This window comes from Canis aureus, chromosome X (assembly GCF_053574225.1).
Source record: "Canis aureus isolate CA01 chromosome X, VMU_Caureus_v.1.0, whole genome shotgun sequence".
Lineage (NCBI taxonomy): Eukaryota > Metazoa > Chordata > Mammalia > Carnivora > Canidae > Canis > Canis aureus.
In genome coordinates, this window is record NC_135649.1 from 84,900,659 (window position 1) to 84,922,790 (window position 22,132).

At 40.9% G+C, this 22,132-nt stretch overlaps 1 long non-coding RNA gene across 1 annotated transcript in view; it reads left to right on the forward strand.

The window, feature by feature from the left end:
- LOC144309185 (uncharacterized) overlaps positions 1-17,298 on the forward strand; it is a 109,800-nt gene extending 92,502 nt beyond the window's left edge. Inside the window, exon 7 of the long non-coding RNA XR_013375270.1 lies at positions 16,501-17,298. This is a non-coding gene — a long non-coding RNA (uncharacterized LOC144309185). The remainder of the gene's footprint in view (positions 1-16,500) is intronic.
- The last annotated feature ends 4,834 nt before the right edge of the window (positions 17,299-22,132 follow it).

Here is a 22,132-nt window from a genome sequence, read left to right on the forward strand (position 1 = left end):
GAATGGGAAAGGGGTTTCACCTTGAGAATTTCCTCCTCTTTCAAATGTGGGCTGAGAATTTGACTTGGAAGGTGAGAGCGGGCTACCCTAGCCCAGGGATTCAGGGTGCTTATACATCTCTTTAAAACCTCTCCTGGCCTTGGACTGAGCCTGTCCTTAGGAGGACATACTAATCGAGCCTGCCTGCCTGCCTTCCTTCCTTCCTTCCTTCCTTCCTTCCTTCCTTCCTTCCTTCTTTCCTTCCTTCCCTCCCTTCCTCCCTCCATCCTTGCTTCCTTTTTCCATATTGTCACATAACTCATTCATCGCCTACCTGCAGACAGATGAAAGAAAGTACAGAGTGAGGGTCTTTTAAGGGGAAGGCTACCACTCTTTGTTCCTTTCCCCTCAGTGACTTCGTCTTTTATTTGATCCTTTGCCATTTTTTGCGACAAGGCAAACAGGCTGACATTCATAGAAGTCTTTAAGCATCTTCCCCTGGCAGCTGGACTTCTTTTTTCAAGGCAGGGAAAGAAAAGGCTTGTGACAGGAAAATAATGCAGATAAATGGCTTCTTTTCTCTTTCTTTTTTTCTTTTTCTTTTTCCCTTTTCCTTTTTCTTTTTCTTTTTCTTTCTTTTTCTTCCTTCTCTTCCCTTTTTCTTTTCTTTTCTTTTCTTTTCTTTTCTTTTCTTTTCTTTCTTTTCTCTTCTTTCTTTTCTTTTCTTTTCTTTCTCTTTTCTCTTTTTTTTTCTTTTCTTTCTTGATGGTGGTAGAAGAAGGGTGCCTAGTAGGGAATGTGGCAGGAAATACATTCTAAGAACTCCTGAACTTTCAACTCCTTTCCCTGTTTGGAGAACATTAGAGATGGCAAAGGCATCCACAACAATGTCTTGGAAATGAATTTTTAAGTAGAATTTAAGCTAATTTGGAGCAAAAAATAAATCCTGCTCTGCGCTCAGTTAAATTTATTGTGAGTTTCTGAGAATATCTTTAAGTAGAGATGTGAAAAATGAGGGAGACCTTCTCTTTTTTGTGTTTGTAGAGGGAAGATGAGGATACATAGGAAAGGGGGATTTATACTGATTTTTAACGTGGGGGAGTCCTTTGCCATAGGTTTCAGAAAACACCTAACCATCTACATTCTTTATGATGGCACAGGCTTTGTATGTTTTCTGGTACAGGGTTGACCACAGCAGCAAAGGCAATGAAAGTACTTTCTGTCTTTCCACATGAACTATGAAGCTTGCATCAACAGGAGATCTATACGGTGCAGTGAAGGGAAATATCGATGGCTCATTATCTCAGGGCTCTTCTCTCTAAGCAAGATCAAATAAGGACTGTTTGGGACAAGTTTGGTTGGTAACACAGTAAATTCTATCATTTTATCCATCCTGTTTGATATCCATACTCTATAAACCCCTTCTTTGAAAACCCTTCCCTTATCTTCCTCCCATCGATAGCAGGAAGAGAATAGAACTATTCTTTCTCTCCCCACCCCCTAGCCCTGCATGACTTTTCCTAATGTCCCGGGGAAATGATCACTTTCCTACAACTCCTGTCCACCTGGCTCTTGAAGTCTGGGGTATTTGGTTAAATGTCAACAAAAATAGGCCCAGGTGCCAACTAGACTTCATAAGCTTGTAGCAGAACAATTGGCAAAATGGCGTCATGTGGGAAAGTTCATTTTACAAAAATGCGGTGTACACCTACCCCATGCCAGATGTTGTTTTTGGTATGGGAATAGAACACTGAGCAACGCCCTTGACCGTGTGGCAGGGGGAGACTTGACAGTGATAGAGCCAGTAAGTATATGCCAGGTGTCAGGAAGTACTTATGAAGGAAAATGAAACCAGGCCAGACAGAATGAGTATCCAGGAGTCTAGGGAAGAACAGCTTTATACAGGGATTTTGGGAAAAAGGCCTCTCTGATGCTGTGATACTTGCTCAGACACTTACCTGTGAGCATGTGGACGGTGTGTGGAGGAAGAGGGTTCTAGGCAAAGAAAACAAAACCACTGCACTAGAGATGGGAACAAGCTTTGTATGTCCCAAGGTTAGAGAAGAGGCCGGCATGGAACAGCAAGAAAGGCTGAAGGTTAGCAGATGAGGTCTGGGAGGTAGTGAATGTCAGATCTCCTAGGGGGGGTCCTGTTGGCCACAGAAGCTGCTAGAGGGTAGGAGATGAGAAATTAGAAGGAAAATGATGTTCCAAGAGTACGGGTGATTTATATAGAGATCCTGGAGAGCCCAGCCCATGGTGCCTCATAACTGGAGTGTGTACAAGTTACCTAGGGCTCTCTTTTGGTAAAATAGTTACTATATGAAAACCTTGGTGTAGAGCAAGAGAAAATTGAGCTGTCCACGCCTTATCGGTTAAGGAGCCCAAAGTGGATAATTCTTCCTGTCACATTTATTCTTCGGGGAGGTGTAGGGTCCTCAAGTGACTAGCAGTGAGGCAGTGGGATGTTTCTATTCCATTTATGCTTGCCAAAAATTCACGCCCCCATGGGGAATGGTCTTTGCTGATTTTACACTCAGTGAAAGAGTTCAGAATTGGGAACTGCCATGGTTTCCAAGTAATTTTAGTGTTAAAAATTCCATGTTTTCTTTTTCTCGTAGTCCTTAGGTTTATGTTCAGTTAAAGGATAGATTTCCTCATAATTCTGTATGAAAACTTGTTCGATACAAGTTCAAAAGCTGTGTTACACAGCACTCGTGTTACAGTTGGAGGCAGAAAGGGAGCGTGGGAATGTCAAAGCAGTTGCCCAGTCAGGATGTGTGGACTTGGATCTACGTTTTTTCTTTTAAATAATAAAGTTAAAGGCGTTTTCACAATCTCTCAAAGATATAGTTGATTGCTGTAAGTGGATTGCAGCCCCTTGTCATCATCTGATCCAACGTCACCTGATAGTAAAAGTCCTCCCTTCTCTATAAGGTCTGTACAGTTTCTGTCATCTGGGGCTTTTCATGTTAACTGACATGGCATCATTGAGAACACACACAAAATGTATGTACACGTCACAGCATTGACATTGGACCACGCAACCAGGTCTGACAACCTACAGGGGTTAGCAGGTGCTTGATGGCTATTTTTAGGGATTGTCCAGGTTTATCTTCCTTCACACCACCCGAGACTTTATATCTGACCCTTAGCACCTTGCCCGACTTTCCGCTAGTTAGTTATGCATTTGGGTTAGCACCCGTATCCTTTGAGCCAGGGACCCACCTGCAGAAAAGAGTTAATTGGTTTTGTCATTTATAGTTTAGTTCAACTGGACCGGATTTCCTCACTGCCTCTGGCTGAAACTGACTGAGAGAATGAGAGTTTCACTTGTGGGTTGGAGAAATTAGTAATTGGGGGAACATAGTTTTTGGTGGAGGAGGGCCTATTGTGCTCCTTTCTACCCTCCCCTAAAGTAGGCACTCTGTATTGGAAGAAGGGAGTGAAGAGTTGGCATTTCATATGGAAGCCAGGCCCCCTCGGATGAGGTGGATTGGGAGCTGAGGGAGAAAGGTATAGATGTGGATAAGGAAGGATATAGGAGAGCCCTAGGAGACCTGTAGATTTCTGGTCCTAAGCCAGATGGCCTTGGGCCCTTGACTTATTTCTGGCATCCCTTGACCTGGGATCCATTCCTGCTTAGCTCTTGATAAATGAGGGGTGTGTTCCTGATATAGCAAGGAATTCAGGAATGGGAGTCCAAGACCCCATCTCCCCCAAATTTCTCCTATGTACATCTCTCAAGCGAATCTGCTTTCTAGGGGAAAGAGAGCTCTGTATTAAATTAAGGTCCCTTTGCCACCAGTCCCTGACTTCTAGCTTTGAGGGAAATGCATATATCACCCATGAAGTGGTGCCTTCTCTTTGGTCCTTTTTCTTCTCTATGGCTGGTCACGTCTAATGATCTCCTGGGGCTTGAGCCATTTTGCCCCTTGTACCCTGGGATTTCCCCCTCTGCTTCCCCCATATAAATAGACAATTTGTTGCCTTGTGTTCTAAGACTTTGATATTTCTGCCTCTGACTGGAGTCTATTCTGGAACGATTGTGTGGTGGCTGGGCACTGCAAAATGAGTCAGTTCCTGCAGTTTGGTTACAAGTTCTCAAAAAGTATTTCAGAATGTGGATGTGGTCAGCATAGTCATTTTCCAGGCATCTAAAAGGAAACCCACATCAACTGTAACAATTGAGCTGAGAACCCATGGCCCTGCACAGCACAACCGGGCCTGCTTTTTTCCTCAAAGGAAAGCCTATAGCTTGCCCTCAATCTACCCTATCCTGTAGATCTTAAAGAAGACTTCGATCTTCATGCTTACAAATCATATTTTAGCTGTGCCTGATGGCACAGTGAGCTAGAGATTTGGCCATTGTCACTTTTTGAACGTGGGCATGAGTTTGACATATGAGATAATTTTTGTAAAATGGAATCTTGAGGGATTTGAATACAATTAGCACAGAGTGTGAAATGTGACTTTGGGACAGAAATGTTGGTGATTTGAGCTATCACTCAAATCACATGCTGAAGAAGAACTAAGATGGTTTAGGTACCATTAGAATAAGTGAAAATACAATTATTTAGTTTACTAATTTGAGATCTGAACCTATTTAGAGTTAGCAAGACCAATAGAATTCAGTCCTTTTCAGGCTTCAAAAAGAGTTTCAAGTTGGTCATAACATTTGGAGAATATTTTAGTTCAGCACTGGTGGATTCTGTTATCCTTGTGGGTACCGTGAATTATGTAAAATTTTGATTGAATTCTTCATTACCTGTCTTGCATCATCCATGTAAACTTTTGGATTTTTCAATAATGAGGAAATAATCCAGAAAAAATGGGCAAACGGTTTGAACAGACAGTTCACCAAAGAAGACAAATGACAGATAAGCACATGAAATGATATTCACCATCAGTAGTCATTAAGCAAATGCATATGGAGACACCAGTAATACTCCACTACATACTGGTTTAAATGGCTACAATGAAAAAGGCTGATGATCATACCAAGTGTTGGTGAGTTTGTGGATGATCTAGACCTCTCTTAAGCCATTTAGGTAGAAATGTAAAATGGCATGGACATTTTGGAAGATGCCCGGCCATGTCTTAGAACTTTAAACATACACTGACCATATAATCCAGGTATTCCACTCCTAGGGAAAAGAAAGCTGATGTCTACATGCTGTGTTTACAGCCATTTTATAAGTAATAGTTAAAAACTGGAAGCAGCCCTAATGGTCATCTACAGGTGATTAGATCAACAGATTGTAATGTATCTGTCTAATGGATATTACTTAAGGACGAAAAGAAGTGAGCTATTAATAGAGTCAGTGACATGGAGGACCCCCCCCCCCCCCTTGAAGAGAAAGAAGCCAGGCAGAAAAGAAGTACATACTGCATGATTCAATTTATAGAAAATTCTAGGACATGCAAAGAAATTTATAATGATAGAAAGCTGATCCCTGGTTGCTTGGGGTGGGAGACCTAGAAAGGCAAGTGGGAGGGATTACAAATGGGCACAGTGTACCTTTAGGGCTGGTGGATAATCCTCACTATCTTGGTTGTGGGGATGGTTTCACAGGTGTACTCATGTGTCAAAACAGTCAAGTTGTGCACTTTAAACATGCAGTTATTGTGTGTTATTCCTTGTAAGAAAAACTGGGGGAATAAAAGAGCAATCACTATTATGGTAAGTGGAACATTATTAATGCCCTTATTTTGAAAAGATAAAGACTTAGCATCTCTTCTGGGGGGAAAAACATGCTGAAATTTTAATGGTTTGGGGATAGAAATACAACTTTCTAGTACAGATGAGGAGACTGAAGTTAAACTGAACATATAATAAATGTGATAACTTTAGTTTCTCCTATTTCTGAGGAATTGAAACAAGTGGTTCAAGATGTATTTTATCCAGCACTGTGGGGCCCACTGCCTCCCCTGTTTATAAGCATTTGCCCTCAGACACAGTTACTGTAGCACTCACCAGATGATGAGGGAGGGCTAAGGCCTCTGAAGCAGGGTTAGATTGCAGAGATAAGACATGAAAACACCACCTTCAGATTCAACCATTGTTAGAGAAAGAAATCTATTTGCAGAGCACATGGAAATAGATCAAGTACTTTTATAAACCTCGTTTTTTGTTGCCTCTCAATAATCCCATTATAGGTAGGATCAGTATTATCCTCATTTGCTTGGGGAACACACAGAGACCCAGAGAAGCCAAGCTATTTGTTTGCTGGATCACAGAGCCCCCAGCTTTTTGGGTAAACATCACCATTCCTCCTACTGCACCTTGCTGCTTCCCCAAATTCTTGTCATTGAATATTTGGCCAGGATTCTTTACTCATCAACTAGACAGGTGGTCACAAGAGTCCCCTCTGTTTGTATATGAGCTGTTCATGGCACAACACTGAATGTGCAGCTTTGTAACACCAACAGGTAGATGAGCAAGCTTAATTTCCATGCACTGCATCATGGCTTCCATCAAGATTGCCAAGTTCATAATAAATGAAATTATTTTAAACTCTTACTTAAAAGATACTGAACAGTCCTTAGATGGGTCCCAGTGACTGAAATTGGTGGCTTTGAAAGGACACAAATCAGCTGAGAGCAGGTGCCATCAGGGTTTACTTAGCCAAGACTGGCCCATCCGTGCTTGGCACCCTTTTGGTCCTTGACTATGTTGACTAACATTTATTCCTTTTTGCTCTTTGCCACATTCAGCGGTCCTCACTCTTCAGTCTCCCTCTTCTTTTTTGATGGGTCTGTTGCCAACCAAACTTCTCCCCCGCTTATATGATAAACGATGTGGGGGCCAGTATAGCCTTTTGTCCTCTCTAGGATGGCATTTCACAAAACATGAATGTGTTCAGGAGACCGGGAAAAACTTCTGTGGTTGGCTAGGTCCAGGAGAAGCTGGGTTAAACAACATTAAATAGGTTTCTTTCCTGCAGGGCTTCTCAGAAATTTTTATGTTTGTATTGAAACATCAAGAGGAGCATATGGTACATGTACAGCATTTCCCAAATTTAATAGATTCAAAAAATTGGTGTGTGTGTGTGTGTGTGTGTGTGTGTGAGTGAGTGTGAACATCTCTTGGTTTAATACTCTAAAGTTGAATACACTTTGGAAAATGCTGTTTTGTAACTTGTTATTTGATATGTTGGTAAAATGACAACTTTCCGACGAGTTTTCTGTCTGTCCCTCCTGGCACATCGAATACAAAACATGATTTGTTTTCTTGACTGGGTTTCAAGAGTTCGAATTTTGAACTTTTTATTCATGGTTTTAAAGCTCATTCAGGTTTATTTTAACCTTAGACGATCAGGAGATGTAATCATATGAGGGCACAGAGATTGCCCTCAGGTTTTGCCTAAGGATGAAAGTCAATGGAAGGAATTTCTCTTGTTTTGTTTTTCACCAAACTTTCTAGATCCTGCCCTTTGGAATACCTCCATTTATTCCATCCCTCAATCCATGGTTTATCCTGGCTTCTGTAGGGGCAGATAAGAAAGAAGAATGATGTACACACCAGCTCCGGTGGGCATGGGGCTTGTGTTAACTGTGAGTGATGACAACAGCAGGATGAATTTGACTTCTCAGCATGAAAAGAATTATTGAATGGAATTTTTTTTAACAATTTCTTCCCCAGAGCACAGAAAGTCGAATAATCAGCATAGGACTTAAAAGAGATAATGTCAGAATGAATAGTAATTGTCAGCAAGAAATTTGAACAGTTTCAATGCTGCTGCCTGCCAGCTGGGAATAGGAAGCAGGAGAAGGAAGGAATGTGGGATTAGGGACACTGAGTTGCAGTGTGGACCAGGTGATTCAGGACTTAGGTGAGTTGGGATCATTCCTGGCTTGTCACCTCTCCATAGGGTGTGTGAGCAACCTGCAGGCTGGCTATGCCAGGAAAGCTCAGTCTTGTGGTTTGGATTGCTCGTCAGGCTCTGAGATTCACCGGTCTTCTAACATTGCCCGCTTCCATCTAGTGTGTTCTCATTAGAAGTTGAGGGTTCCCCTGCATTTTTGAGCTGCTTATGTGCCCCGCCATTTTCTGCAAATGCTATTCCTTGCTCTTCCTTTTTGACTGAAAATCACCACTACAGTCCATTGCCATTCCTGGTCCTCAGATTACTGCACCCCCACCCACCAATGGCCAGCACCCCCCCCCCATTTCTGTAACCCTCTTTAGCCAGCCCTTTCAAGGTTATATTATTCTTTAGTGCCAAGTATCTCTCCTGACCCCTTTCTCTACTCCTAGAAAGAGGAACCAGATTTCTCCTGTGTTACTTATGAGGAGTATAAACAGCAGTTGTGTTTCTGTTATGTATGTTCTGTTATGTTATATTCTTTCAACTTAGCGAGAAAGCTGGCCACTATATCCCCCCCCCCCCCCCAATTGCACAGGAAGAAAGACTTCCTTCCTTCATCTCTTGCCTTTGCTCAGGCCTGTGAATAATCTTCCCTTTCTCTTGGACTCCGGATGCTCATCTTTTGTAACTTTTTTTTTTTTTTAACTCCCAAGAGTTATTCCTTCTATATCCTTCCCCTCCCTACTTCTGGTTTTCTCCAGCTGAAGCCTTCCGCTTCTGCATGGTTAATGGGCCCACCCATGAAGCAATTCCTTCGTTGAGGAGTACCTTGGTGTTGCGGCTGGGTGTCGGGCTTCCGTTACACAACCCTTTTCTCCTTGGCTTTATTGACCTACCTACATCTCTCCTCCTCGTTGTCATTTTCAGTCATCTTATCTCTTCAGTATCCATCTTCCTTTTTACGGTCTAGACCACTTTTGTGATGATCTCAAAAATCCAGTTGGAGAGCTTGATCTTATGATATTTTGTCTTCATTATGTTTTGAATTTTGCTCATTTTAATTAGATTGCTAGTATTTCTCTAAACACTGACCTGTGCTCTACAGAACCATACACACACACACACACACACACTGGCAAAAACTTAGCACTGTGATCGTAGACCTAGTCCAGCATCAGCTAATGAGAGAAGGGGAGGGAAATGCTGTCGTCATGACTTTTCATGGCTCTTCGTCAGTCCTGAGTTAGTACCACTGAAAGAAACACTTTTGTTTTCTATATGACCAGTTGAACTGGTCACATGTCCCCTGGGTGGCGATCACTCTGGGGGCAAACACTTGATACTGCTGTCTTTCTTCCGTTCTCTAGAAGTTAACAAAAGAATCCAATTCTGCCCTTTCTCTTTATTTAACACATACCAGAAGAGTCTTTATAAATGTCAGTTAATTTTCCTGCTTTCTCAGTGGAATCCAGGTTTTTATCCAGGTCCTCTTGCTGATGGTCTTGTGGGTATTGTAGCCACTAGGTCATCAGGTAGTATCACCAGGCATGATATATACATGTAGCCCTCCATCCTTTCAAACCACTGTTTCTTTAGCCCCTCCAAATCTTCACATGTATCCGTTAGCTGTCTTCCTTTTTCCTTTGTGGTATGAGCTCTTTACCCAAACCAATAGTTTAAAAAAATCAATGTATTACCATAGACCTCACAATAACTGAAGCCCAAACCGACTCCTGGTAGACACCTAATGATTTTTGGAAGAGGCTTCATTGGATCACAATAGAGTTCATTTTGTAACCTTCACAAGCAAAAGAAATTGTAACATATGGATGTTTCTTTTGTTCTCTTCCCTCCCCCACCATCATCTGCTCAAGTGGTCTCAAATTTTTTTTTCATTTCACCAGAGTAGATGTTGCTTACCACCATATGGAATCAGAGCATTTAGGAGAGCCTTCCTGATCTCCCAGGACTCTTCTGTACTGCAAGGGATTATATAGGAACATGCACTCTGAGCTGGTGCTATCACTAGCCTATACTTTGTGTTAAGAAAATAGCTTGATCCTATAAGCACTCACAAATCTTATAGAAAGGTACCATAAGATTAAGATGGGACGCAAGTATTGTTTAAAGCATAAAGAAATATTAAGAAATTTCCTGAAATGGAGATACTCTCTCACTATTTTTTTGGCTTATTTTATTTTATTTTTAAAAGATTTTATTATTAAGTAATCTCTACACCCAATGTGGGGCTCGAACCTACAACCCCCAGATCAAGAGTCCCATACTCTGCTGACTGAGCCAGCTAGACACCCCTTGGTTTATTTTTTGAAGTGTGTTAGTACAGGTGCCAGGCACTTCACTCAGATTTCCTTGACAAATGTTTACTAAAAGATCACTATGATGCAGTGTGCTCTCCTAGTACCTGGGAAATCTCTAAAGAATAGGACTCTCCATTCTTACCCTCAAAGAGCTCACATTCTCAGAGGGAGACCCATTTCTACACAGATAATTGAAAAGCAATTTGGCTTGTGTTTCTGGCTGAGACACAGACTGAGGGATCTGGAAGCTGGCCCTGGGTAGCATGTAGCTAACTTTCCAGAAGACTCTGAGAAGGCCCTTTAGAATCCTAGAAGAGTCTTTTTGTGCTGGGCTCAGAAGAGGGAAGAAGAGCAGCAGGCCAAGCAGTGTGCAGAGGCCAAGTATTCGGTCCTCTTCAATCCATCTGGGCTGAGGGAAACTTGATGGGAAGAGTGAAGAGAGATCAGTTGAAGAATGTTGCATCATGATATTCAGTGGCAAAAGGAGTTTTGAACACTGAAAGCAGAGGAGTGGTGGAAATTTGCTTATAAATGAAGCCTGCAATATTAGGTGTGTGGGATACTGGTGCCTTTAGAAAGTAGCCCAAAGCTTAGAAACATGACCAACTTTAGAAAGAGCCCAGTAGTAATGGATTAACTGATTAAATAAAAGTCTGAATCAAGGAATCTTGGGAGAAATGCCTGCTTGGTTATTTCTGGGTTCAGAAAGCAATCCCTTTGCTTTGATATTCTTATTTATTTTTTACTTAATCATCGATAGGATGCAAATTACTTTTTTTTTCTCCAGTGATTAGGGTTCCTCACTAAGTTGCACTGCTGACCTTGTATGAAGCAAATCGAAGGGTTTCTTTCAGAGGTAGGGGCAGAATGACAACGAGATGTATTTGCACTTGGATTTGAGCTCAATTAATTTCTGGAACTGGTCCATAAGAAAGAAGGCTATTACTTAGGTGAAAATTATCCTTTTGCTCTGAGGGTTATTAATGAGTAGAGTGATTCATGTTTTCATCCAGCGATTGTGTAAAAAAACTTCGGTTTTCGTTGAGAAGGATTAAAGGCATGTGTCTAATTGCTAAATATTATTCTTAAACTAGTCTGAGTCTGTCTTTATGGGTTCTAAGTGGTTTCGCCTTTAGAAGCTTGTTTTAGGATCTTGTGCCAACCCCATCCCTTCCCAGGCCTGTTCAGACTAGAATTATCTGGCAGGGCAGGTCTTTTTATGTTTTGAGCAGGAGCGTCTCAGAAAAGGTTCACCTCATTCTTCAGGTTGGCTTGCAGAGCAATTTACTAAATAGAGTGATGTGAGAATCAAGTGACCACCAGCTGGTGTAAATGTTTTTGGTCAGCCTGGTCACGGGATCTCAGGTATGCAAGAGTTGGATGGGTCATCATCACGTGTTGGTTGTGGTGAGACCCTGGCTCAGATGCTCTTAACATAACACAAAAGGAATCCTAGGTTCACAAGAACACACTTGAATGAGTCACCTGTATTTAAAAGGTTGGTTTTTCCTCTGACATAATTTCACCCCGTGGCACACTGTGTGTATATATGTGCATTTCTTTCCTGGACTGTAGTTGAGTTAATGAGACTTTTTGTTCTTAACCATGCTGGAGGCAGTTTGTTGTCTCGGTTTTTTGGGGGTAAACAACTTTATTGAGGTATAATTGGTATACAAAGGACTGTACATATTTAATATGTACGGTTTGAGGAATTTGGACATAATGCAAACAACCATGATACTCTCACCACAATCAAGGTGTAACAGACACATCCAACACCTCCTAAAGTTTCCTTGTGTCCCTGTGTGTGTGTGTGTGTGTGTGTGTGGTCAGAACACTTAACATGAGATCTGCCCCATAGGAGACAGTAAACTCTGTTATAATAGCATTCTGGGGTGTGTTCTGTAAAATCCATAAATATATTTTAGAAGTTGACTGTACTCCTATTTAGTAACAGAAAGCTGCTGGTACATGCTCTAAAATATATGGGATCTCATGGATGGGGGTGTAGGGGACATCTAGAGCCCAACTTGACAGTTGGGACTTGGGACTTGGGAAAGTTAACATTCTGGAAGTGCTATGAGATTGTTCATCCTTCTTCATTGACTTCTACATACGGTACTTGGGGTCATAATTTCTTCCCCCTCAACTACAATTTCTAAAGTCAGCGATACTTTTGGGGGGACCAAATAGAATCGTCCCAATAATCCCTTAGAAAGACAGCGTAAAATCCACGCTTCTAGAGTTGAATGACCCACGAAACGGCATTTCTTTCATTTCTGGTAGAACTTTGAGAATGCCATTTTATATCTGTCAGCTTTAAACATCAGCAGGTTTCTTTACTTCTTGATTTGGTTTATAGGTCACCCCTGTTCTAATTTCTGGAGGGTAAGCTCTTCAAATTCTAGGATAACATTTCAAGAAATGGTCTTTTATCCCAGTTCCAAGCAGGCTTCTCAACAGCAGGTGGCAGGCTTCACTATTAATCAGTCTTCTCCCCTTAAAACTCTCTTCCCCATTTTGTGTACCTCTAATAAATGGTCTTTAGTCAGAATGGACAGAATTTTGAAAAATTATCTTTGTTTTGTTGGTTTGCACTGTGAATGAGACTTGAGCAGCAGGTACTTCGGTTACAGTTTCGTCACCTAGCCCCGGGGCTTAGCTAACTTCTTAATTATTAGATAATGGAATTATGTAATGTGACATATTTAGTTGGACCCGATTCCTTTTCTCTGACTTCAACTTACTAACTTTGAAAATGTGTTATTGATTAATAGTCTATGCTATAGTATATTCCTTAGATACTCTATTGTATATTTTAATAAACTTTAAAAATGTATTTATTGGGTGTGGTTGACACTAATCTAGAGTGTAACCTTTAATAAAATCTTCTTTACAGTTTTCCCTTTTTGGATTACCTAGGTAAGTTTAAAAGCAGGGAGAAAAGACCATTTTAACTTTATGGTTCTTTAAGGACATTTGGAGGATAGGTAGGGCAAGCTTTAGCAATTGAAAGTGTCAATTATTATTGAACTTATTAAAGATAATCCTTTTGGATTTTGGCATTAAAACTAACCAAACTAAACCCTTGTTTCACTGTAATTGCCAGTCTTATTCATAAAAGTAGAGTTATGAACATTTAGTTTTAGTGGTTTATGAAATGTAAATTGACATGTTCCATAAATGCTTTATTTTACACTGAGGGTAAGATTCAGCCAAACGTGCACAAGCAGTCTTTTTTTTTTTTCCCCTTTGGTATGTATGCCCATGCTTTCAGGCAATGCCAAAATGTACTTAATGACGGAATTGGTTTCAATTTATTTAAAAAGAGAAAAAACCCCAAGCAATCAAACAAAAACCAACTTCGCCTTGTAAATTTCACCCTCTTCCCCTAAGATCTAACCACCTGGTGAAATACTATTATTATAACTTGGCAAGTAGGTTCTCTCTTAAAATTAGACATCTGTGATTAAATAGTTAAATCATTCCCTTGAAATTTATATATTCAGAGCTCCCTAAAACTGGTCATCTTTTCTTACAGCTAACACCTTTTTTTTTAAAGGCACTTTTCTTGGCAACAGATATTCGACATGCCCAGTCAAGTTGTCCTGACTTAAAGTTCTAATTGTAGCCTTTTTCCAATTTATGATAACTTTTCTAAATCTTCTTGAAGTGATACCCAAAGCATTTTAAACTCTTAAGAAGTTAGGGTTCTAGAATGTTCACTCAGAGCAAAGCTGCATGGTCATTTACATCCTAGAATAATCTTAAAAGTCAGAAGTAATAATTGGTGACCGTGGCCATGTGCTAATATAAGAATGCTTTCTCGAAGACACCAGGCTTTTTTTTTTTTTTCCCCTGTTTCGGGGCCTTTGTGTTCTGACTCTTGCTTTCTATGTGGTGTTCTTCCTTACCCCAGGTATGTGACAAGTTCTCTCTCCTCCTCCTTCAGGGATCTGCTCAAATGTCACACCCACAGCGAGGCGTTCCCTGACTACCTATGAAAATAGCATTCCTCTTCACTGTGGCTTTATTCGTTGAGATGATCATATATATCAACTGAGTTTCTTTTTTTGCCTTTGCCTACACACACCTTCAATCTCAGACTCTCTGTTCCATGAGTGCAGGGACTCACTCAGGGCCTCACTCAAAGTCACATCCCCAGTGCCTGGCATAAAGTATGGAAAAGGCACTCAGTAAGCATTTTGGGGGTGAATGAAGGAAGGAAGGAATTAGTCAATCAGTCCATCAATTAAGAGGATACCTATCCTCTAACTTTTTAAAATGCCTTCACTGGATGATGGGAGGAAGGCTGGGAACTGATCTACTGGTGAGCTGCTGCTTTGAATACTTTGAACAAAGAGTATTTTATATTTTATATTCGGAGTATTTGTACTTGAATGCTATGAATTTTTGAAAAAATATCTTTTTTGCAGTTTCCTTTGGTGTTTCAGGCATTTCGTAGAAATAACTGTATCGTCTTCGATTTATAGCAGGGAAATAAGTTTTTTTTACTGCAATTTGTTTTACATACATGCATCATTGCTAGATTGGCAAGTTAAAGTGGCAGAAAACAAACCAAAAAATGCTTCAAGGCCATGATAGCATGGTGGGTTAGTTGTTCTTCTCGTTTGTTTGCTCAATTTGTTTATCATATGTAATATTTTACTGCAAAAAAAAAAGCCAAATAATCAGTTGTGGATTTTCTCACAATTATTTACATTCCAGGAAGGCAGAGATTTTCATCTTTTTGTTTGGTGCTGGATCTCTAGCACCTGAGAGAGTATCTGACAATTTACTCCATATCGCTCAATCAATATACACTGAGAAAATAAATCTAGAGGTTGTTTAAAACTTTGTATGTGGGGTTATGGTCAGAAAGTCAATTTAAAAATATTCTATTGTCAATTAAAAACATTGAAATCTATTGATGGCATTTCCATGTACGTCTCCAGGATTGATGTTTTTCCTCTTTCCTTCCATAGAGCCCTTCCCCAGAAGACTGCGGATCATCTAGCTGCTGGAATGTGTATAGGTACCCTCAATGGCTCAGTAGCCAGTGTAGATCCTGTCTTTTGTAATCAGTAGCTACATCTGGCTACTGGGTCTCTGATGGCATCTTCTAGCTTCTGTTACAGTTTCCTGAGTGAGGTTACTGGGACGTCCTTAATAATTAAAGCTTTACCTTGATTTACATACACATACACACATAGTTCGAGTGTGAGAACCATCAAGGCTTATGAATGATGAGGTATGTTTCAGCACCATAAGAGGGAGGATTTGGCATCACAAGAAGAAAGAATCCATAGACCACAGGAAGGAGGAATCATAGATTGTTTTTCTTTCTTTTTCCCCCCACTTTTCCCTGTATGGAAGGTATCATCTAGTCACAGAACCATCTATCTATGTACCTACTTACCTACCTATATATCTCCATCTATCCATCTTTATCTCTGGACTTTTAAATGGCATTCTCAAAATAATGTGCTTAAATAATGACCATTTGATGGTATGACAATTTAAGGAACTTTCACTTGTAGATTCGTAGTGGGCCAGTCCCAGAAATATACTCTGACTTGTCTTTCCAATGCACTAGATAACGATAAGGACCAGAAACTTTGAATGCAGCAGGCAGTTGTGTTGAAGTCCTGTGTGTGGAGGACATGCAAGCCTAACATCCAGGTCTGGGGCATGAACCTGGCATACAATGTAGATTTCTGTGTTTGTTGGGCAACAGCTACATTGTCTGCTGGGTTTCAGGCTACCTGGAAACACATTCTTCATGGTCGTGTCCTCAGGGCTTCTACCTGTATGGGTTTAGAATAACTTTTTCAGGAGGCATAAACCAGTGGGCTTTAACATTGGATAGAGGGCAGAGAAAGGACCTCCCAACAGTTGCTCACCTTAGCAAAGAATGATTTTGTTATGATTTCACCCAGGATGCTCTCACATACCAGCCCTAGGAAACTGAATTAACCAGAGAAAAGGTATAATGCCACCCTTCCTGCCTGCTCTCTGTCTCAACTCTCAAAGATTAATCACTTGACATGTTATTGATTAGTATTTGGTTTTTATTGTAATTACTGTCACAAGGCAGAGTACCTGGATGGACCCCATCACAGTGCCCTGCTACCTCACCATCCCTCATTTTGGCTTCTCACCACAGTCAGGAACCCGGTTTAGGTTAACTCTCCCTCTACCATAGCCCTGTACCTTCTGTGAGTGACTCTGTCTCCCTGGAATGTTTCTCACTCTGCCCCAACATTGCACTCCATCGTTTGCTCCTTGAACTGAACTCTGGAATTTAAGTAAACTTGATTTTTTTTTAAACCACTGCTCAGCATCTCTTATGAAACCAGAAAAAAGAAGCTTTCTTTTTTTTTTCCTCAAAGATTAATTTATTCATCCCAGAGAAGGAGGGGAGGGAGAGGAAGAGAGTGAATCTCAAGCAGACTCCCCACAGAATGTGGAGCCCATGCTGGGGCTCACTGTCATGAAGTGAGATCATGACCTGAGCTGAAATCCAAGAGTCCGAATGCTCAACTGACTGAGCCACCCAGGCGCCCCAGCAGAGCAGCTTTCTTATGGAATGACAACAGAAGTTGTAAAAAGATAAGTCACCAGTTTGCAAGAGAAGGAGAATCGAATGGAAACAGCTTCTGAAAGAAAGAAAGAAAGAAAGAAAGAAAGAAAGAAAGAAAGAAAGAAAGAAAGAAAGAAAGAAAGAGAAAGAAAAAGAAAGAAAGAAAGAAAGAAAGAAAGAAAGAAAGAAAGAAAGAAAGAAAGAAAGGGAGAGAGAGAGAGAGAGAAAAAAGAATAGAAAGAACCAGTTTCTGGAAAACTATTTTTACAGTATGTTTTGTTTGTCTGCTCCTGGTAAATAAATATAATCCTCTAAACAACAACAACAACAACAACAAAAAAGACCTAGCAATTTAAATGACTAAATTTTTGATAAGAAAGGAATATAACTTTTTAAGGAGAAGTTATAAACCCTTGCTTATATGAATTGAGGATTTTTAGCAAGAGATCATGTAGTTTTAATTAATATGAATTAACATACTTAAAGTAGAAAGTGAATTATGGGGCAAGGCCTGTATGTGATAGTTGATTATAGTGATAATAATGCATTTTTGTCACCCCATTCTGAATTCAGTATAAATAAAGCTAACGACTTGGAGCTTTGAAAAGACTGTGTCTTTTTTGTGTGCGCGTGTTTCTTTGGCTTTTTATCCACCATCTATTCTGCACCAAAACCACTGGCCCCTGTGTCCTGGGAGAGAAAATCCTTTGTACTTGAGGTATTTGACATCTTAGAAGAGTGATAAAGGTCTCTGGGTAGCATTGTTATATTTAATACATCATGATAATCAAAATGACAGTTTTCTTTCTCCCAATTCCACTCCCATAGTTGTGATGCTCTTTGGGTCTCTTTGTCATTAAATAAGAGCATCAACAATGGGCCCTGTTGTAAAGAACTCCTTACATGGTCAGGTTTTCATTTCCCTCTCACAGACCAATGGGCCAGTATTGAATTGCTCCCCAAAGCAAGATTAAGGGTACAAATGACTAGCGGGGGGGCTTGTTTTCTTACTTTTTCTCCACCTTCTTGACCCCAAAAAAGGGATGGACATTGCTGTGTTGGCTCTTCCTAAAAATCACAGCAAACTGGCCATAGTCTTTTTAAACTTTCCATTTTGAAACAATTTCAGACTTTAAAAAGGTTACAAAAAATGACACAAAGACAGTTCTTTACATGCAGTTGAAGATGGTGCAGCCCTTTTGAAAAGGTTTGGCAGTGCCTCAAAAAGTGAAATAGAGTTGCCACATGTTGGTGGTTCTGCTCCTATGTATACATCCTGAAGAATTGAAAACATATTGAAGGAAATACATGTTCATAGTGGCACTATTCCTATTTTTTTAAAGGTTTGAGAGAGAGAGAGAGAGAGAGAGAGAGAGCATGTGCACGTGAGGGGAGGGGTAGAGGGAGGGAATCTTTCAAGCAGACTCCCTGTTGGGTGTGGAGCCCTACACCACACTCCCATGTCAGAACCTGTGGGATCAGGACCTGAGCAGAAACCCAGGAGTCGTTGCTTAACCAACTGGGCCACCCAGGCACCCCTACTGTTCATATTTATAATAGCCAAAAGCTGAGGTTCCTCAAGAAGCTACCCTATGAGCCAGCAATTGCACTACTGGGTATTTGCCCCAAAGATACAGATGTAGTGAAATGATGGGACACCTGCACCCCATTGTTTAGCAGCAATGTTCACAATAGCCAAACTGTGGAAAGAGCCACAATGTCTTCTGACAGATAAATGGATAAAGAAATGTGGTGTATATATACAATGGAATATTACCCAGCCATCAGAAAGGATGAATACCTACTATTTGCTTCAACATGGATAGAACTGGGGGATATGCTGAGTGGGAGAAGTCAGTCAAAGAAAGACAATTCTATGGTTTCACTCCTATGGGGAATATAAGAAATCGTGAAAGGGCTTGTAAGGGAAAATGAGTGGGAAAAATTAGGGTGAGAAGACTCCTTACTCTGGGAAATGAAGAAAGGGTTGTGGAAGGGGAGGTGGGTGGGGAAATGGGGTGACTGGGTGACAGGCACTGAGGATGGCACTTGATGGGAGGAGCACTGGGTGGTTGGTATATGTTGGCAAATTGAATTTAAATAAACTTTTTAAAAATAGCCAAAAGGTGGAACCCAAGTGTCCATCAAATGATGAATGGGTTAAAAGGGGGGGAAGATCCATACAATGGAATATTAGCCCTAAAAAGGAATAAATATCCATAGGCTCTAACACTGGATAAACCTTGAAAACATTATATGAAGTTCAAGAAGCCAGACACAACAGGCCAATGCTGTAGGATTCCAGTTGTTGAAAATGTCCAGAATAGGCAAATCTAGAGAGACTGGCAGATGAATGGTTGCCCGGCCAGGCTTGCGGAGGGAGTGGGGAAGGATCCCTGGGTGGCCCAGCAGTTTAGCGCCTGCCTTCAGTCTGGGGCGTGATCCTGGAGTCCCGGGATCGGATCGAATCCCACATCAGGCTCCCTGCATGGACCCTGTTTCTCCCTCTGCCTGTGTCTCTGCCTCTCTTCCTCTCTCTCTCTCTCATGAATAAATAAATCTTAAAAAAAAAAGAGGGAGTGGGGAACCATTACTAATGGGTATAGGGTTTTTTTTTGGGGTGGTATAAATGTTATAGAAATAGTGGTCTAGTGATGGTTGCACAACTTTGTGAATATAGTAAAGACCACTGAATTGTACACCTAGGGTGAATTTTATGGTGTGTGGGTTGTATCCTAAAACTATAAAAGTCTCACATACTCTGTTTCTTTAGATTTTATTTCTTTGAGAGAAAGAGAGTATGAGCCGGGGGAGGGACAGAGGGAGAGGGACAAGCAGACTCCCTGCTGAGTGTGGAGCCCATCACAGTGCTCTATTTGAGGATCCTGAGATCATGACCTGAGCCAAAGTCAGACACTTAACCCTGAGCCACTCAGGCACCCCTCACATAATCTATTGTTTCCCCAAGTATTAATACCTTATGTACCTACAATTACAAAAATCAGTAAATTAACATCAATATGATACTATAGTCTAGACACCTGATACACACTTAACCACTCTTCTCACTATTGCCCTATTTCAGGTCCAATATCGATTTAAGATCCCATTTTAGTTGCCATGTTTCTAGTTTCCTTTACCATGGAAGAGTTCTCAGCCTGCCTCTGTCTTTCATGACTTTGACACACGACCAGTACACGCCAGCTATTTTGTGGAATGCCCTTCAATTTAAAAAATTTTCTTTTTTAAAAAGATTTTTTATTTTACTAAGATTTTTTATTCATTTGAGAGAGAAAGAGAGAGTACAAGCAGGAGAGGCAGAAAGAGAAGCAGACTCCTAACTGAACTGGGAGCCCAACATGGGGCTCCATCCCAGGACCTAGAGATCATAATCTCAGCTGAAGGCAGACATTTAGCCATCTGAGCCACTCAGGGTCCCCAAGTTTTTATCTATCTATCTATCTATCTATCTATCTATCTATCTATCTATCTATCTATTTATTTGAGAGAGCAAGCATGGGGGTAGGGGAAAGCAGAAGGAGAGGGACAAGCTGACTCTGCCCTGAGAGGGACAAGCTGACTCTGCCCTGAGAGCCTGATGTGGGTTTTGATCCCAGGACCCTGAGATCATGACCTGAGCTGAAATCAAGAGTATGACTGAACCACCCAGGCACACCGAATGCCCTTCCATTTATACTTCACTGATGGTTCACTATGCTTAAACTCGGGGTACATATTTGGCAAGATTACCTACCACACAAGTTACAATTTGCTTTTCCTAGTGATCATTAGGAGACACAATATGTTGATTAGTCCCGCTACCAGCGTTGTTAACTTTGACCATTTAGTTAATTTGGTGTCTGATCCTGGCTACTTATTTTATTTTACATATATATATGCATATATAGAGATATTTTTAAGATTTTATTATTTTAAGAGAGAGCGAGAGCAAGTGCATGAGCAGGGGGAGGAGCAGAGGGAGAGAAGCAGATTCCCTGCTGAGCACAGAGCCATTGGCTGGATCTCAGGACCTGAGATCATGACCTGAGTCGGAGTCAAGAGTCCCAAGCTTAACTGACTGAGTCACACAGGCGCCCCTAATTTGTTGCTTCTAATTCTGCATAGTACTCTATGGAGTGAAATGGCCACATTTCAGCTCTGCCATTTTCAAAGATGGACCCCAAGTGGGAATCAGTACCTTGCCACCACAAATAATATTGTAGTAAACATTCAACAACCTGTCTCCTGGATTTGTGTAGGACATTCCGTGGAATATATAGTGTAGGGTGGAGTTGTTGGGTCATAGGAGGTAAACACATGAGCGCACGCTCACACACACACCATACCCCTCAAAATGACCTGATAAGTCTAGGCTTCCAACATCATTGAATGGGACTTCTCTTTTTTTTAGATTTTATTTATTCATTTAGGAGAGACACACAGAGAGAGAGGCAGAGACACAGGCAGAGGGAGAAGCAGGCTCCCTGTGGGGAGCCTGATGCAGAACTTGATCCCAGGACCCCAGGATTGCCCCTGAGCCCAACGGTGGATGCTCAACCACTGAGCCATCCAGGCGCCTCTGAATGGGACTTCGTATGCACATTCTTTCCAATAATTAATATAATGAATTTGGTTTTGCCAGTCTAAAAGATGTAAAGTGATACTGTTTTTAACTTATTTCTCTGGTTTCTAATGGTTATGAACATTTTTTCATATGCATTTGAGCTTTAGGAGTTTTCTGTAAGATTCATATCTTTTTCTACTTTTTAAATTTATTTGAGAGAGAGAGAGCACGAGTAGCGGGGAGAGGCAGCTGAAGAGGGAGAAGCAGACTTCTCTCTGAGCATGGAGTCTGATGTGGAGCTCAATCCCAGGACCCTGGGACCATGACCTGAATCAATGGCAGATGATTAACCGAGTGAGCCACCCAAGCACCTCTCTTTTTCTATTTTTTTTTAACTTAAAATTCTGAAATACAGCATGCACATGGGAAAAAAACACAAAACAAAAAAACAACTCACTGAATAGATTTATGTAATCATCAGTCAGGCCAAGAAATGGAATATTGCTGGGACTTCAGAAACCCTATCCTATGTGTCTGTCCCAGTCACTATCTCTCCTCCTCCCAAAGGTTAACTCCTCTCCTGAGTTCTAAAATTTTTTTTTCTGAGTTCTAAAATTTTAGCTTAGCCTTGCTTGTTTATGAAGTTTTTATAAATGGAGCTATAGAGCACATAATCTTTCGTTTTTTTACTTACTTGGTTCAAAAACTTGAGCATGTTGTATGTAGAGGTGGTTTGTTTTCATTGCTGCATCTTAGTCCACATTTGTAAACAATTGGGTGTATCCAGTTGTGTTCTTTTTGCAAATATTCCTGCTATGAATGTTCTTTCATTTACAGCCTGATGGCGCAGACAAACTCATTCTGTTGGAGTACACCT